Raw genomic sequence first — 16,620 nt, 5'->3', positions numbered from 1 at the left:
TAATTTTTGTTATTTTTAATAAAGATTAATTTTTGATTTAATTTTTTATAAATTTTTGTGTAAGGTAGTTACCTTTGCATATTTTTTTTTAAAAATATTTGTTAGTTTTTCTAGTTAATTTAAAAATTAATTTTTAAAATTAAATGTAAAAAAAATTTTTAATTTTGGTGATAATTTTAAAATAAAGGTAAAATTCTAATTGTGTTAATTTTTGTTATTTTTAATAAAGATTAATTTTTGATTTAATTTTTTATAAATTTTTGTGTAAGGTAGTTACCTTTGCATATTTTTTTTTAAAAATATTTGTTAGTTTTTTTAGTTAATTTAAAAATTAATTTTTAAAATTAAATGTAAAAAAAATTTTTAATTTTGGTGATAATTTTAAAATAAAGGTAAAATTCTAATTGTGTTAATTTTTGTTATTTTTAATAAAGATTAATTTTTGATTTAATTTTTTATAAATTTTTGTGTAAGGTAGTTACCTTTGCATATTTTTTTTTAAAAATATTTGTTAGTTTTTCTAGTTAATTTAAAAATTAATTTTTAAAATTATTATTTATAAATAAAAATTATTTTTATATTGAAAATATAATGTTTTAATTAAACTAATAAATAAATTAAAGATTAAACATTTTAAATGCTTTAAAAGATAGTTAGCAGCTTCTTTTTTTTTAAAATCTTTTTAATTGGAATTTTTTTCAATATTATTATTAACAGTAATAAACCTCTTTTTGGTTTCAATTAATAAATAAGGATTTTGATAATCTATTATTAAGTCGAAATTAATATGTAAAATATTACTTCTTATTTAAGATAAATTATATAATAATTTTTAAAAGCAAATTAAATGTTATAAATTTTAACTATTATCCTTTAAATTTTTCAATTTAATGATCCAAATTTTCATTCATAAAAAATAGTAATAATTATAAATATAAAAAATATTATGAATATAATATTGAAATATAGTATATTAGAGATTTTGAAATTTATAATTATTGGTAGAATAATTGAGATTTCAATATCAAAAATTAAAAAGATAATTGCAATCAAATAAAAATTTAAGGAAAATGGAATTCGTGATTTATTAAATGGATCAAATCCACATTCAAATGGTGCTGATTTGTTGTAGTTAAATTTTATTTTTATATTGATTAAAATTATAATTGAAAATAAAATTAGTATAATAATAAATATTGTTAATATTGATATTAAATTTAATATAATTATTTTATTTAAAAATTAAACTTTTTGATTGGAAATCAAATATACTATTTATATATATTAATAAAATTAATTATTTCATCAGTAGAAAGTTATATATAAAAATAATCAAATAATATCAATGAAATGTCAATATCAAGCAGCTAATTCAAATCTGATGTGATGAATATATGAAAAATGTATTTTTATTATACGTATTAAATTGATTATTAGGAAAATTGTTCCAATAATAACGTGTAAACCATGGAATCCTGTTGCTATATAAAATGATGATCCAAAAATTGAGTCTGAAAATGTAAATGTTGCTTGTTTATATTCTAATATTTGAAGTAATAAAAAATAGATACTTAAAATAATTGTTATATTTATAAAAATAATTGTTTTTTTTTTTGAATTATTTAATAAGTAAAGATGAGTTAATGTTACAGTGAATCTTGATGTTAATAAAATAATTGTATTTAGTAATGGGATTAATAATGGATTGAAAAAATTAATGTTTTTAGGAGGTCAGTTTAATCCTAATTCAATTGATGGTGCTAAAGAATTATGTAAAAAATTTCAAAAAAATGAAATAAATAAAAATATTTCAGAAATAATAAATAAGATTATTCTAAATTTAATTAGATTTATAATATAAAAATTATGATTACCTTGAAATGTTCTTTCTCGAATTACATCTCGTCATCATAAGATTGAAATAGTAATAATTAAAATTAAATTTATTAATGATATTAAATTAAATTTAAAATTTATAATTATGATATTTGAAATCATTAAATTAAAAGTATTTAAAGCTATTAAAATTGGTCATGGACTTAAATTTAGAATAAAATAAGGTTGATTAATTTTTATCATTATTCTCTAGAATATAAAGATGAAAGAATTGAAAATACATATCTTTGGATTAAGGCTACACATAATTCAAAAATTATTATAAATATTTGAATTAAAATAATAATGATTATTATTGAATTAAAGTTTAATAATGTTATAAGTAAGTGTCCTGCAATTAAATTTGCAGTTAGACGAATAGATAAAGAAAATGGTCGAATAATAATTCTTATTGTTTCAATGATTGTTATTAATGGGGCTAAATAAATTGGTGTATTAAGTGGAATTAAATGTGCAATTATATTTTTTGTATTTTTACATGTTGAAAAAATAATGTAAAATAATCAGAATGGTAAAGCTAAAGTAATTGAAAAAATTATATGACTTGATGATGAAAAAATATAAGGAAATAATCTAAAAAAGTTATTAAGTAAAATAAATATAAATAATGCAATAAATATAAATGCAGGTGATTTAGTTTTTTTTATTTTATATAATATTAATATTTCGTTATTTAATATATTAAAAATTTTAAATATAAATCAATTTATTCGATTTGGTATAATTCATAAAAAATTTGGTATTATTAAAATAATTAATAAAGTTCTAATTCAATTTAATTCTAAATTAAAAACTTTTGTTGAAGGGTCAAAAATATTAAATAAATTTATTATAATTTTTTATGTTATTTTTAAATGAAATTTTAATTTTTATATTTTTAATAAAATTAAAGTATAATAGATTTATAATTAAATAGAATATAGAAAAAAAAAATATAAATAGAATTAATCAATTTATTGGTGCTATTTGAGGGATTAAGTGATATAAATAAATAATTTTAATTTGACAAATTAATGTTATAACTTTAACTAATCTCTTTCATTAGAAGTAATTGCTAATTTACTATATTTTGATTTAAGAGATCATTACTTTGCTTTTCAGTCATCTAATGAGTTAAAAGTTTTTAATTCAATAGATAAATTTATTTAAATTAATTGATTCAATCTGAATTGGTATAAATCTATGATTAATTCCGCAAATTTCTGAACATTGACCAAAGTATATTCCAGGACGATTTATAAAAAGATTAATTTGGTTTATTCGTCCTGGAATTGCATCAATTTTAATTGCTAAACTTGGAATAGTTCAAGAGTGAATAACATCATCTGATGAAATTAAAAGTCGAATATTAAATTTAAATGGGATAATAGTTTTATTATCTACTTCAATTAAACGGAAATTTTCTTTATTTAAATCATTAATTATATATGATTCAAATTCAATATTTGAAAAATCTGAGTATTCATAGGATCAAAATCATTGATGCCCAAAAATTTTAATTGTTAAAATAGGACATTTAATTTCATCTATTAAATATAATAAATGTAAAGAAGGTATGGCAATAAAAATTAAAATAATAGGTGGAGTTGTTGTTCAAATAAACTCAATTATTTGATTTTCTGAAATTTTAATATTAATAAATTTATTGTTTATAATAAATAATATTATGTAAGTAATTGTTGATATAATTATAATAATAATAAAAATTGTATGATCATGAAAAAAAATTAATTGTTCTATTAATGGCGAATTTCTATTTTGAAATCTTAGTTTTAATCAAGTTATAATTTCTAAAAAAAGATTATTCTTTATAAATGAATTTTAAGTTCATTGCATATAATTTCTGCCATATTAGAAATTAATAATTAAAGGTAATTCTGAATATGAATGTTCTAATGGAGGTAAATTATGAATTCATTCAATAGAGTTTCTTAAATTTAATTTGAAAATTGTTGTTTTTTTTAAAAAAATTCTATTTCAAATTGAATAAATTAAAATGATAATTCTAAATGTTGAAATTATTGATCCAATTGATGAAATTATATTTCATAATAAAAAATTATTAGGATAATCTGTATAACGTCGAGGTATTCCATTTAAACCTAAAAAATGTTGGGGGAAAAAAGTTAAATTTACTCCAATAAATATTAAAATAAATTGAATTTTTAAAATAAAGTTATTTATAGAAAATCCTGTAAAAATTGGGAATCAATGAATTAGTCTAGCAATAATTGCAAATACAATTCCTATAGATAATACATAATGAAAATGAGCTACTACATAATAAGTATCATGAAGAATAATATCAATAGATGAATTAGCAAGAATAACTCCTGTTAAGCCACCAATTGTAAATAGAAAAATGAAACCTAAAGATCAAATTGTTGAGGGTGAAAAATTAATTTTAGATCCATAAATAGTAGCTAATCATCTAAAAATTTTAATTCCTGTAGGAATGGCAATAATTATAGTTGCTGATGTAAAATATGCTCGTGTATCAACATCTATACCAATTGTAAATATATGATGAGCTCATACAATAAATCCTAATAATCCAATAGTTAATATTGCATAAATTATTCTAATATTACCAAATGTTTCATTTTTATTTCTTTCTTGACTAATAATATGTGAAATTAATCCAAATCCAGGTAAAATTAAAATATAAACTTCAGGATGTCCAAAGAATCAAAATAAATGTTGATAAAGAATAGGATCTCCTCCTCCTGCTGGATCAAAAAATGAAGTGTTTAAATTTCGATCAGTTAATAATATTGTAATAGCACCAGCTAAGACTGGTAAAGATAAAATTAATAAAATAGCTGTAATTAAAATTGATCAAGGGAAAAGAGGAATTTGATTTAATTTTATATTATTTGGTATTATATTAAGAATTGTACAAATAAAGTTAATTGCTCCTAAAATTGAGGAGATTCCTGCTAAATGTAAGGAAAAAATAGTTAAATCAACTGAAATATTATTATGTGCAATGTTATTTGATAAAGGTGGATAAATAGTTCATCCTGTTCCTGTTCCATTATTAATTAAAAAACTACAAATTATTATTATTAATGATGGGGGTAATAATCAAAATCTAATGTTATTTAAACGTGGGAATGATATATCAGGACAACCTATTATTATAGGAATTAATCAATTTCCAAATCCACCAATTACAATTGGTATTGTTATAAAAAAAATTATAATAAAAGCATGAATTGTTACAATTACATTATATAATTGGTTATTATTAATAATAGAATTAATTTGTCTTAGTTCTAGACGAATTAAAATTCTAAGAGATGATCCAATTATACCTGATCAAATACCAAATAAAAAGTATAAAGTTCCAATATCTTTATGATTAGTTGAAAAAATTCATTTTATAGATAAAATGGCTGATAATAGGTTGTAAATTGTAAATTTATATATAGATTAAATAATCTTTTTATCATTAAATCTTATATTCATATTAAATGATATTAAATTGCAAATTTAAAGGTATTAATTATTTAATTAAGGTTTAAAATATAATATTTTTAATTTTGAAGATTAATAGTTTATTTAGTTAACTTAAAACCTTAATAAATAAATAAGTAACTAAAAAATAATCTAAAAAAATTTATTAATATAATGAAATCATAATTGTTTTTTTTATATATTAGATATCATTTATTAAAAAGATTAAAATTAAATAATATAAAATAAGTTAATTTAATATAAAAAAGTAAATTTAAAATAGTTAGTATAATTAATATTATTATAATAATATATATATTATTATAGATTAAAGTTTTAATTAGTATTCATTTTATTAAAAATCCTATTATGGGAGGTAAACCTATAATTGAAAAAATTAATATTAATATATTTAATTTGAAAAAAAAATTTAAATTAAATAGTTTTATTTGATTAATATAATTAACATTATAATTATTAAGTATTTTAATAATTAAAAAATTTAATAAAGAATAAATTAAAAAGTAATTAATTCATAAATTTTCATTTATTAAAATTGCAAATAGTATTCAGGTAGTATTATTAATTGATGATATAGCTAAAATTTTACGTATTGAATTTTGATTTAAACCAAAAATTGAATTTATTGAGATTAATACAATTAAAAAAATTATATTTTTATTAATATTTAAATAAGAAATTATAATTAAAGGTGTGATTTTTTGTCAAGTTATTATTAATAAACATGATATTCAATTCAGTCCTTCTATTATTGAAGGTAATCATAAATGAAAAGGTATTAATCTTAATTTTATTAATAGTGATATTATAATTAAAATATTATCATTATTTATAAATAATAGATTTTTATTAATTAAAAAAATTAGTAATAAAATTGAAGCAAAAGCTTGAATTAAAAAATATTTTATTGTAGCTTCAATTGAGTAAATTGATGACTTAAAGTTTAAAATTGGAATAATTGAAAATAGATTTAATTCTAATCCTATTCATATTGATAATCAATTTGATGCTGAAATTGATATTAAAGTTCTAAATATTAATAATGTAAAAAATATAATTTTTGTTAAATTTAAATTTATCAGAAAAAAGAATTTTATTCTATATTTGAAGTATGAATCCAAAAGCTTATTTTAGCTTATTTTTCTTTATGATATATACTTAGGTGTTTATGCATATAAATTTTTGAAATTTATGGATTAGATAGTTTCTTAAAGTATAATAAAAGTATATATAATACATGATTTACTCTATCAAAGTAACCCTTTTTCAGGCATTTTATTTTTAAAAATATTGTTTAGTAAAAAAATGTTTCTTGGTTTAGATAGAGATTGGGAATAATCTCAATAAAATTTTAAAAAAAATATGTTTTAGTGAGGCATGACGTTTGTAATTGTCTAAAAAGGGGGGCGTAGCCCTCCTTTAAAAAAAAAAGAAAGAAGAAAGAGTATATAGAGGATTTATTAATATATATAGTAGTATACATATATAGACTTCATATATATATAGTATATATATATAATACATATATACATCTATATAGCTTATATTATATATATATATATATATATATATAAATCCTTATATAGTAATATTATCTATACATCTTATATATATATATATATATGTATATAAATCCTTATATGAATATATACATATATTTATTGTATATATATATATAAGGTTTCTAGTTTGAAAATTCAATTATTTGAAAAATTAAAGTAGGAATAGTCGTATAAATTAACTAAAAAAAGTATATTTTTTTTAGCTATAAAATTAATTTTAATTTGTTAGAAATGTCCATTATTAAAAAAAAATATGTTGAAAAATTACAATTTTAGTTTTTTTACTTTAAAAAGTTGAGTTAAATTATTAAAAATTGTATAATTTGGTTTTTCAAAAATTGCAAAAATAAAAATTCTTTATTCGATTTTTTATCATAATTCGTTAACTAAAATATTTTTGTGAGAAATTTTTGGGTATAACTACATAATTGTGTATGATTTTTGTCTTCAAATTTGGAAAATTTATTTTTATTTATTCGAGTTTTATTGTTTAATTTAAAATTTTAGCTCATTAAATGTATAAACCTGATTACAGAAAATATTTATATTTTATTAAAATTTTAATTTAGGAATTAATCAGTATATAAATATTTAAATATATGTAAATAGTCGTATAAATTAACTAAAAAAAGTATACTTTTTTTATCTATAAAATTAATTTTAATTTGTTAGAAATGTCCATTATTAAAAAAAAATATGTTGAAAAATTACAATTTTAGTTTTTTTACTTTAAAAAGTTGAGTTAAATTATTAAAAATTGTATAATTTGGTTTTTCAAAAATTGCAAAAATAAAAATTCTTTATTCGATTTTTTATCATAATTCGTTAACTAAAATATTTTTGTGAGAAATTTTTGGGTATAACTACATAATTGTGTATGATTTTTGTCTTCAAATTTGGAAAATTTATTTTTATTTATTCGAGTTTTATTGTTTAATTTAAAATTTTAGTTCATTAAATGTATAAACCTGATTACAGAAAATATTTATATTTTATTAAAATTTTAATTTAGGAATTAATCAGTATATAAATATTTAAATATATGTAAATAGTCGTATAAATTAACTAAAAAAAGTATACTTTTTTTATCTATAAAATTAATTTTAATTTGTTAGAAATGTCCATTATTAAAAAAAAATATGTTGAAAAATTACAATTTTAGTTTTTTTACTTTAAAAAGTTGAGTTAAATTATTAAAAATTGTATAATTTGGTTTTTCAAAAATTGCAAAAATAAAAATTCTTTATTCGATTTTTTATCATAATTCGTTAACTAAAATATTTTTGTGAGAAATTTTTGGGTATAACTACATAATTGTGTATGATTTTTGTCTTCAAATTTGGAAAATTTATTTTTATTTATTCGAGTTTTATTGTTTAATTTAAAATTTTAGCTCATTAAATGTATAAACCTGATTACAGAAAATATTTATATTTTATTAAAATTTCAATTTAGGAATTAATCAGTATATAAATATTTAAATATATGTAAATAGTCGTATAAATTAACTAAAAAAAGTATACTTTTTTTATCTATAAAATTAATTTTAATTTGTTAGAAATGTCCATTATTAAAAAAAAATATGTTGAAAAATTACAATTTAGTTTTTTTATTTTAAAAAGTTGAGTTAAATTATTAAAAATTGTATAATTTGGTTTTTCAAAAATTGTAAAAATAAAAATTCTTTATTCGATTTTTTATCATAATTCGTTAATTAAAATATTTTTGTGAGAAATTTTTGGGTATAACTACATAATTGTGTATAATTTTTGTCTTCAAATTTGGAAAATTTATTTTTATTTACTTAAGTTTTATTGTTTAATTTAAAATTGTAATTTATTATAAATTCAATAAAATTAAAATTTAATTAAAAATTGCTTATTTTAATAATATTAAACCATATTATTATTATTTTATATATAAATATAATTTATTTTATTATAAAATTTTATTTAATTAAGAAAATACATGAAATTTTTTGATTGTTAATAAGTTCTTAAAGGATTTTAATAATTCTCAGTATTAAATATTAAATATTAAAGAGATTTAGATTTAATTATTAATTTAAGTATAAACTAAATATGTGCCAGCAGTTGCGGTTAAACATAATATACAAGTAAAATAGTTTGGTTATTAGTATTAAGTATAATTTATAATTTAATTTTTTTTAATAAAGTAAAATTTAATTAAGAATTATTATTATAATTATTTTATTCTATTAAATTTTATTTAAAACTAGGATTAGATACCCTATTATAAAAGTTTAAATTAATTTACTAAAAAATTAATAGTTATGTTCTTTAAATTTAAAAAATTTGGCGGTATTTTAGTCTTATTAGAGGAACCTGTTTTTTAATTGATAATCCACGATTAATTTTACTTATTTTAAATAGTTCATATATCGCTGTCATGAATATATTTAAAAATTTATTTTCTTTGTTTATTTTTATGATTTATGTTAAGTCAAGATGTGGTTAATAAATAAGTTTATAATGGGTTACATTAAATTTTATTTTTGGATTTTAGATGAAAATTAAAATGAAATTGGATTTAATAGTAAATTTATTTATTTAATTAATATGAATAAAGATCTAAAATATGTACATATTGCCCGTCATTCTTATTAAAAATAAGACAAGTCGTAACAAAGTAAATGTACTGGAAAGTGTATTTAGAAAGATTATATTTTTTATAAATAAATATCTAAATTTAAGTATGTCATTTACAATGATAGGATGTTGTTAAACTTTATTTAAATTAAAGTTATTAATATATTTATTTTTTATTGATTTTTTATAAAAGTAATTTATTTATTTAGGGTTTTAGTATTAAGTAAAAATTAATTTTTAGATTTATAGTTTAATAGTATTGTAAAAGAATTAGTTAAATTTTAAAAAGAATATTTTTAGTACCTTTTGTATCAGGGTTAATTAAAATTTTTAATTTTTTTTTAATTTCTCAAAATTTATAGAGTTAATTTTATTATTAATTTATTGTTTTATAAATATTTATAAAATAATATTAGTTTTGAAATTTAATTCGTTATATTATATTTAGTTATTTAAGATTTAAATTTAATTTAAAATTTTAAAAGTTATTTTGATTTTATATATTAATATTTTAAATTTAAATTATTTTAGGGATAAGCTTAAAATTTTTATATAATAATTTATTTATTTTAATAATTTATAGGAATAGAAATTTTTATTATAAGTTTGTAAAAATTTATTATTTATTTAGTTTTAATTTATTATAAATTTATTTATTTTTTTTATTAAATTTTATTAATTAATATTTAATTTTTAGTAATAATGATTAAATTAGTATAATTTATATTTATAAATTATGAATTCGGCAAAAATTATTTTCATCTGTTTAACAAAAACATTGTATTAAGTTTAATTTAATATAGGATCTGCTCAATGATTTATTAAATAGCTGCAGTATTTTGACTGTGCAAAGGTAGCATAATAATTAGTCTTTTAATTGAGGACTTGTATGAAAGATTTGATGAGAAATAAACTTTATTATTTATATAATTAAAATTTTATTTTTAAGTAAAAAAGCTTAAATTATTTAAAGGGACGATAAGACCCTATAAAACTTTATAAATATTAATTTTAATTTTTTTGGATTATAAATATTTTAATTTTATTATTTATTTTATTGGGGTGATAAAAAAAATTATTAAACTTTTTTTAAAATTTTACATTATTTAGTGATTATTTGAATTAAAATTTTTAATTATAGGAAAAAGTTACTTTAGGGATAACAGCGTAATTAATTTTTTAAGTTCAAATTTAAAAATTAGTTTGCGACCTCGATGTTGAATTAAGATTAATCTTAGGTGCAAAATTTTAAGTATTAGGTCTGTTCGACCTTTAAATTCTTACATGATTTGAGTTCAAACCGGTGTAAGCCAGGTTGGTTTCTATCTTTTAAAAAATAATTTATTTTAGTACGAAAGGATTAAATAATTAAATTAAATTTTTTTATTAAGTGAATTAAATTAATTTAACTATTTTGGCAGATAATTGTGTTAAATTTAGAATTTAATTATATAATTTTAATTATAGATAGTAATTTTTATATTTATTATAATTATTAATTTTTTGATTTTATTTTTAATAGTTTTCATAAGAGTAGCTTTTTTTACTTTATTAGAACGTAAAGTTTTAGGTTATATTCAATTACGTAAAGGCCCTAATAAATTTTTTATTAAAGGTGTTTTTCAACCTATAGGTGATGGTTTAAAGTTATTTTTTAAAGAAGTTAATTATCCTAGAAATATAAATTTTTTAATTTTTATAATTTCCCCTATATTAGGTTTATTAATTTCTGTTTTTTTTTGATTTATTTATCCTTATATTGGTATAAATTATATTATAGGTTTTGGTTTAATTTATATGTTTTGTTGTTCGAGTTTAATAGTTTATATTTTTTTAATAATTAGATGATCATCTAATTCTAATTATTCAGTTTTAGGGATAATTCGTTTTATTTCTCAAATAATTTCTTATGAAGTAAGAATAATAATTATTATTATAAATTTAATATTTTTAATTAATAGATTTAATTTAAATGATTTTTATATTTATCAAATAAATTCTAAATTTTTTTTTTTTCTTTTTTTAATATTTATTTTATTATTAATTAGATTTTTAGCAGAAATGAATCGTTCTCCTTTTGATTTTTCTGAAGGAGAATCAGAATTAGTTTCTGGTTTTAATATTGAATTTAGAAGTTTATCTTTTATTTTTATTTTTATATCTGAATATATAAGAATTATATTTATAGGTATATTATTATGTGAAATATTTTTTGGTTTAATAATGAATAAATTTTATTTAAATATTTTTATTTTAACATTTATATTTTTAATTATTTGATTACGTGGGTTTTTACCACGTTTTCGTTATGATAAGTTAATATATTTAATTTGAAAATTAATTTTACCTTTATCTTTATTTTTATTTATATTTAATTTTTCTATTAAATTATTTAACTTATATCATTAATTTTAGTATTAAGTTAATAGAATTAATTTCTATTTTTTATTTTCAAAATAAATATTTTAAATAAATTAATTAACTGATTTTATTAAGTTAATAATTTATCTCATATTTTTATAATATAAAAATTAATAAAAAAATATGAAAAGTAAATTGTTGTAAAAATTTGACTTGTTGAAATAAAAGGATATTCAACTGGTTGTATACCAATTCATGTTAATATAAAAAATGTTATAATAAAAATTCAAAATAGAATTTTATTTATAGGATAAAATTTATTTCTTAAGAAGTTTTTTTTATTTAATAAAGGTATAATCAATAAAATTAAAATTGATAATATTAAGGCAATAACTCCTCCTAATTTATTAGGGATTGCTCGTAAAATTGAATATGAAAATAAAAAATATCATTCTGGTTGAATATGATTAGGCGTAATTATTGAATTTGCTATATCAAAATTATTATGATCATTTAATAAATAAGGAAAAATTAAAGTTAAAATGAAAAATATTCATATAAATATAATTAATCCAATTAAATCTTTAATTAAGAAATAAGGTGAAAATCTGATTTTATCAAAATTTCTATTAATACCTAATGGATTATTAGATCCTGTTATATGTAAAAAAAAAAGATGAATAAAAGTAAATAAAATAATAATAAAAGGTAAAATAAAGTGAATTGAAAAAAATCGTGTTAATGTAGCATTACTAATAGAGAAGCCTCCTCAAATTCAAATTACAATTGAATTTCCTAAATATGGAATTGCTGATAAAAGATTTGTAATTACTGTTGCACCTCAAAATGATATTTGTCCTCATGGTAATACATATCCTACAAAAGCTGTTATTATAGTTAATAATAATAATAATACTCCTACAATTCATGTTATTTTAAAATTAAATGAATTTATATAAATTCCTCGTCTAATATGAATATAAATTATAATAAAAAATATTGATGCCCCATTAGCATGGAAAGAACGAATTAATCATCCAAAATTAATATTTCGATTTATATTAATAATTCTTTGAAAAGCTAAGTTAATATCTGTTTTATAATGGAAAGCTAAAAATAATCCTGTTAAAATTTGATTAATTAAGCAGATTATTAATAAAGATCCAAAATTTCATATAAAACTAATTCTAGTAGGTGTTGGTAAGTTTAATATTGGTGATATAATTTTTATTATGTTTTTTTTCATTAATTGGTTTTTTGTCGAATTGGTCCTTTATTAATTTTTAATATTCAGATAATTAAAATTAATATAAAAAAAAGAATAAATATAATTATATAGATTAAAATATTATTAGGTATTATAAATATGTTTAATAAGTAAAAGTTATCTTCAAATATAAATTTATTTTCATAAATCATATTTTCTATATTTAGAGATAATTTAAAGTAAATTAATATTAAGAATATAAAAATTATTTTGTAAATTATGTTTTTATAATTTTTATTAATATTTAATTCATTAAAAGCAATTCTTGAGATATATAAAAAAATAATTATTAATCCTCCAATATATAAAATGAAAACTATAAATGAAATTCATGATGTTTTATTAATTAAATTAATTATTATAGTTAAAGTTATTGTTTGAATTAAAATAATTAAATTTGATCTAATAGGTGATTTCATTATTGTTAATATAATTGCTATAATTAAATTAGTTAATAAAATAATTTTTAAAATTCAGTATATATTTTAATTAAAATATTAATTTTGGAGATTAATGATAATATGTATATATTTATACTGATTTATTTTAAATAATTTTATAATTTTGATTTACAATATCAATGTTTTTTTTAAACTATTAAAATGATAAATTTATTTATTTTAGTTTTAATATTTATATTATTTTCTGGAGTCTTATTTTATATTTTTAATTTTAATCATTTATTAATAATACTTTTAGGATTAGAATATTTATTATTAATTTTATCTTTATTATTTTTGTTAAATTTAATAATATTTATTAAGCAATATATTTTATTATTAGTTTTTTTTATTTTTTGTATTAGTGAAAGAGTATTAGGTTTAACAATTTTGATTTTAATAGTTCGTATATATGGAAATGATTATATAAAATCATTAATAATTTTACAATGTTAATAATTTTAATATTAATTATTTTTAGAATGATTTTTTTTAGCTTGAAGGTTAAAAGATGATGATTAGCCCAGAATTTTTTTTTTTTTTTTTTTTTTTTTTATATATTTTAAGATTCCAATATTCAATTATTTTTTAAATATTAGATATTTATTTGGTATAGATATATTTTCTTATTTAATATTTATATTAGGTATTTGGATTATTAGATTAGTTTATATTTCTAGACTTAATTTTAAAAATAATTATTTAAATTATTTTAATTTATTAATATTTATTTTTGTTATTATTTTTTATTTTTGTTTTTTTAGAAATAGTTTTTTTTTATTTTATATTTTTTATGAAATTAATTTAATTCCTGTAATTATTTTAATTTATGGTTGAGGATATCAATATGAGCGTTTTAAAGCTGGATTTTATTTATTTATTTATATAATTTTTTTTTCTTTACCTTTTTTTTCATGTTTATTAAGTTTAAATAATTTTAACTTTATATTTATGTATTATTTTGATTATTTAAATAATTTAAATTTTTATTTTTATATATTTTTAATAATAATTTTTTTAGTTAAAATACCTTTATTTATATTTCATATCTGATTACCTAAAGCTCATGTTGAAGCTCCTATTTGTGGTTCAATAATTTTAGCTGGTATTATATTAAAATTAGGTGGTTTTGGTATTTATCATATTTTAATGTTAATTTTTAAGATTAATCTTAAATTTAATTATTTATTAATTTCTTTATGTTTATTAGGAATAATAATTTTAAGATTAGTTTGTTTTTTTCAAAGAGATCTTAAAATTTTAATTGCTTATTCTTCTGTTGTTCATATAGGTTTAGTTATTATTGGGTTTTTAACTTTAAATAATTGAGGTTATTTTGGTTCATTAATTTTAATATTTGGTCATGGTTTATGTTCTTCTGGATTATTTTGTTTAAGAAATATTTGTTATTTACGTTTTAAAAGTCGTAGAATGTTTTTAAATAAAGGTTTAATTAATATTTATCCTTTTTTATCATTTTGATGATTTTTATTATGTTCTTCTAATATATCTTTTCCTCCTTCTTTAAATTTATTTGGTGAATTATTTTTATTAATTAGTTTAATAATTTGATTAGATTATTTTTATATATTTTATTTATTAATTATGATTTTAATATTTTTATATAGTCTTTATTTATATTTATATACTCAATATGGTAAATTATTTTTTAATATAAATTATTTAGTTTATATTAATTTAACAGAATATTTATTATTATTTATACATTGATTACCTTTGAATATAATTTTTTTAATTATAGAATTATTTTGTTATTTAAATAGTTTAATTAAAATATTAATTTGTGGAATTAAAGATTATATGTTATATTTAAATAATTAAATTTAATTTTTTTTTTTTTTTTTTTTTTTTTTTTTTTTATATCATTTATTATTTTTTTTATTTTAGGCTTATTATTAATTTATTTTGATAAATTTTATTTTATTGAGTATATATTTTTTTTTTTTAATTCTTGTATAGTTTTATATGTTATTTTATTGGATTGAATATCTTTAATATTTATTTCTTTTGTATTTTTGATTTCTTCAATAATTTTATTGTATAGAATAGAATATATAAATTATGATTTTAATAAGAATCGATTTTTAATATTAATAAATTTTTTTATTATGTTTATATTTTTTTTAATTCTTAGTCCTAATTTAATTAGAATTTTGTTGGGTTGAGATGGTTTAGGAATGGTTTCTTTCTGTTTAGTTGTTTTTTATCAAAATAAAAAATCTTATAGTTCGGGATTGGTAACTGTTATTTTAAATCGTTTAGGTGATTTATTTATTATTATATCTATAATTTGAATATTAAATTTTGGTTCTTGAAATTTTATTTTAATTAATTATTATAGAAATTTAAATTATTTATTTTTTATTAGTTTGATAATTATATTTGCTTCTTTGACTAAAAGAGCTCAAATTCCTTTTTCTTCTTGGTTGCCTTTAGCTATAGCAGCTCCTACACCTGTTTCTTCTTTAGTTCATTCTTCTACTTTAGTAACTGCTGGTATTTATTTAATAATTCGGTTTAATGAAATTTTTTTAAATTTTTCTTTTTTAAATTATTTAATAGTAATTTCTTGTTTAACTATATTAATATCTGGTTTAAATGCAATTTTTGAATTTGATTTAAAGAAAATTATTGCTTTTTCTACTTTAAGTCAAATAAGTTTTATATTTATGATTTTATGTTTAGGTAAAATTGATATATGTTTTTTTTATTTATTAATACATGCTTTATTTAAATCTATAATATTTTTGAGATCTGGTATTTTAATTCTTAATATAAATAATAATCAAGATATTCGTAAAATAGGGGGATTAATTGATTATTTACCTTTTTGTGGTTTGATTTTTATATTTACTTTAATATCATTATGTGGTTTTCCTTTTTTCTGTAGTTTTTATTCTAAGGACTTGATTTTTGAATACTTTTTAATAATAAATTTGAATTTTTTTTTTTTTTTTTTTTTTTTTATTTTCTTTTTTTTTAAC

General features: G+C 16.2%; 3 pseudogenes; 1 reads left to right on the top strand and 2 right to left on the bottom strand.

Annotated features, from left to right (window-relative positions):
* Window positions 1–3,007: 3,007 nt before the first annotated feature.
* Window positions 3,008–3,992, bottom strand: LOC132953399 (cytochrome c oxidase subunit 2-like; annotated as a pseudogene).
* A 7,031-nt stretch (window positions 3,993–11,023) lies between these two features.
* On the top strand, window positions 11,024–12,895 carry LOC132953403 (NADH-ubiquinone oxidoreductase chain 1-like; annotated as a pseudogene).
* Window positions 12,031–13,169, bottom strand: LOC132953402 (cytochrome b-like; annotated as a pseudogene).
* Window positions 13,170–16,620: the final 3,451 nt, after the last annotated feature.

Source organism: Metopolophium dirhodum, unplaced genomic scaffold (genome assembly GCF_019925205.1).
Source record: "Metopolophium dirhodum isolate CAU unplaced genomic scaffold, ASM1992520v1 scaffold28, whole genome shotgun sequence".
NCBI lineage: Eukaryota > Metazoa > Arthropoda > Insecta > Hemiptera > Aphididae > Metopolophium > Metopolophium dirhodum.
Note: the sequence above shows the minus strand (reverse complement) of the source record. Positions and strands in the feature narration are given on the sequence as shown.